Below are 2,248 nucleotides of genomic sequence, written 5' to 3' on the forward strand. Positions count from 1 at the left end.
TATATATATATATATATATATATATAAAGAGTATAAAGTACAAATAAAGTCAAAATTAATGCATATAGAAATTTAGAGTATTTTCATTTAGAAAAGGGCATTGATGCATTCATTAGTTTATTCAAAGATTTTATATGAAATATTATCATAATAAAAGTTTTCTTAGAGAGATAAAAGATTATCTTGCATATTGATTTCTTTTCCTTGGATTATTGTAGTTTAGAAGTGTGATTACTCTTAAGTTATCTTTAAATAACTCATTTTATTGGTTTAATGTTATTTTTTTAAGGTTTTGAGCTTTTAAATGTGTAGAAGAGGAGCTAATGTGTGCAAGAGGCAAGAATAGCAATCGAAAATGTATATATTTCTACTTATTCATTTTAATTACTTTCTTTAGTGGTTTTTTCATGATTTTTTTAATATTAACCTATTAGTGATGGAAATAGAATAACAGATTATTTTTTCACCGTCTGATGACCCATTCTGGTCTTTGTTAATTTCAAGCCTTGGGTCGGGTTGTGACACAATATGATTATATAAAATGTAACTTTAGGTGCTAGATATGTAAACGCATAGAATTTGGGTGATAATGTATGTTAATGTCCCTAAAACACTCTGTACGGAAGAGGGGAAGTGGGAATGATGGGGACTCCGCATAATCTCAGCTACTCAAGTATTGTTTAGTCCGAGCGGGAGATTTGCTATGAGAAAAGCTCTATAGAAGCACAAAGTAAACATTCTTCAATGCAAGAAAAAAAAGTGAAACGTAGGGAACAGCTGGTGAAGCATCCAAATTTCAAACCAGGTTCAATCAAAATAATTAATTTTTTTAATTCAATAATAAAAATAATATAAGTAATCACATTTTTTAGTACTATGAAACACGTTATTTAAGTTCGAGCTGAGCTGAATACAAGTTTAATTCGAACAAGAACAGGCTGTGCCCAAGCGAACACGAGCTGAACTCTAACATAAAAAAATCAAATGAGCCTAGCGTGAATAAGCCTGGTGCTCGCTCAAATTCCCCTCGTTGACACCCCTACTCTCAAACTACTCTTCTCTGTTGATTCCTCCACAAGCTCAAAATGGCGCCACTGAAATAATTTTTGCAAAAGAGAATCAACAAAACTTTGAACTGCTGGGTAATAAAAGATTTTGGCTTGAGCAGAAAAAATAATCACATAATCCCAATGGACTTAACCAAAATTAGGGATCAGAGTTAAAATAAACCAACAGAACCATTTTACACTTCTAATTTTCACGTGGCATGTGGAAAGTCATCATAGGCAGGGGTGCAATTCCTGGACCCTAAAACTCTTTTAACAGTTTCATTTTGTATATTTCTCTGTTGGAGCTCATAAGACAATTAAAACTGAACGGTATAACAAGATGTGCTTTGAATATATAACCTGCTTTTCTCATTATTAAGTTGTTGAAGTTTATTTTATTGTGCTATCATGTACCTTATTTTACTTTACATTCACTAAACAATGATCATAATTTTTCATTCAAGTTTAACTGGAATTAAATTTCCAATCTATTGGTTGTCTTATTGCATTCATCTAAAATTTATATTTGCCTTTTATATATATATATATATATATATATATATATTAATATTCTTGCAGGAGAAGCATTCTAGTTCTAGTGGCTGGATGAAAGATGTTGCCGAACGAATGTTTACCTATTTTCATTAATTTCAATTGCATGAAATATTAATTATATTGTATACCTTTCTCTAACGATATGCATCTCCGGATCTTGGGACGAATGCTGGCATTCGTTTTTTATAATTGCTGTTTCACTTGTGAGAGTAAATAATTGCAGCTTAAAATTTTAGCTTCATTTATAGCCCTGCTTCATGGGTTTTTTTCTTTTGGGTGTATTCTTCATAATTTTATCTGCTCATTATTATTATGATATTTGAGCTTGATATTATTAGTTTAGTTATTAAATATTAGTTTGAATTGAATGTTTTGGGGCATTATTTATTCAGGCGAAGAGTACTGATTTTTAATTTCTTCTAAGCTTCATTTTTTATTACTGATCAAATTATGTAGAAGAGAAATATATTTCCTAAAAATGGTTTTTTGATGCAATTTTCAGTCAAATGTGCATTACTTTCAGATTTTTCAATTTTTTTATTATTTTATTTTATTTTTTTGAAATCGAGAAAATTAAGGGGGCTTTGCATGCATACAACAAAATTATGTTATTTTTACAATACTAATGTTTATATATATATATA

At 29.5% G+C, this 2,248-nt stretch overlaps 1 protein-coding gene across 1 annotated transcript in view; it reads left to right on the plus strand.

Annotated features, from left to right (window-relative positions):
* The window catches only part of LOC110036025 (protein IWS1 homolog 1-like), a 26,572-nt gene extending 24,696 nt beyond the window's left edge, over positions 1-1,876 (plus strand). Inside the window, 1 exon segment of the mRNA XM_020740376.1 lies at positions 1,629-1,876. The gene's annotated coding sequence lies outside the window, so the exon portion shown is untranslated.
* Positions 1,877-2,248: the final 372 nt, after the last annotated feature.

This window comes from Phalaenopsis equestris, unplaced genomic scaffold (assembly GCF_001263595.1).
Source record: "Phalaenopsis equestris unplaced genomic scaffold, ASM126359v1 Scaffold000002, whole genome shotgun sequence".
Classification (NCBI taxonomy): Eukaryota; Viridiplantae; Streptophyta; class Magnoliopsida; order Asparagales; family Orchidaceae; genus Phalaenopsis; species Phalaenopsis equestris.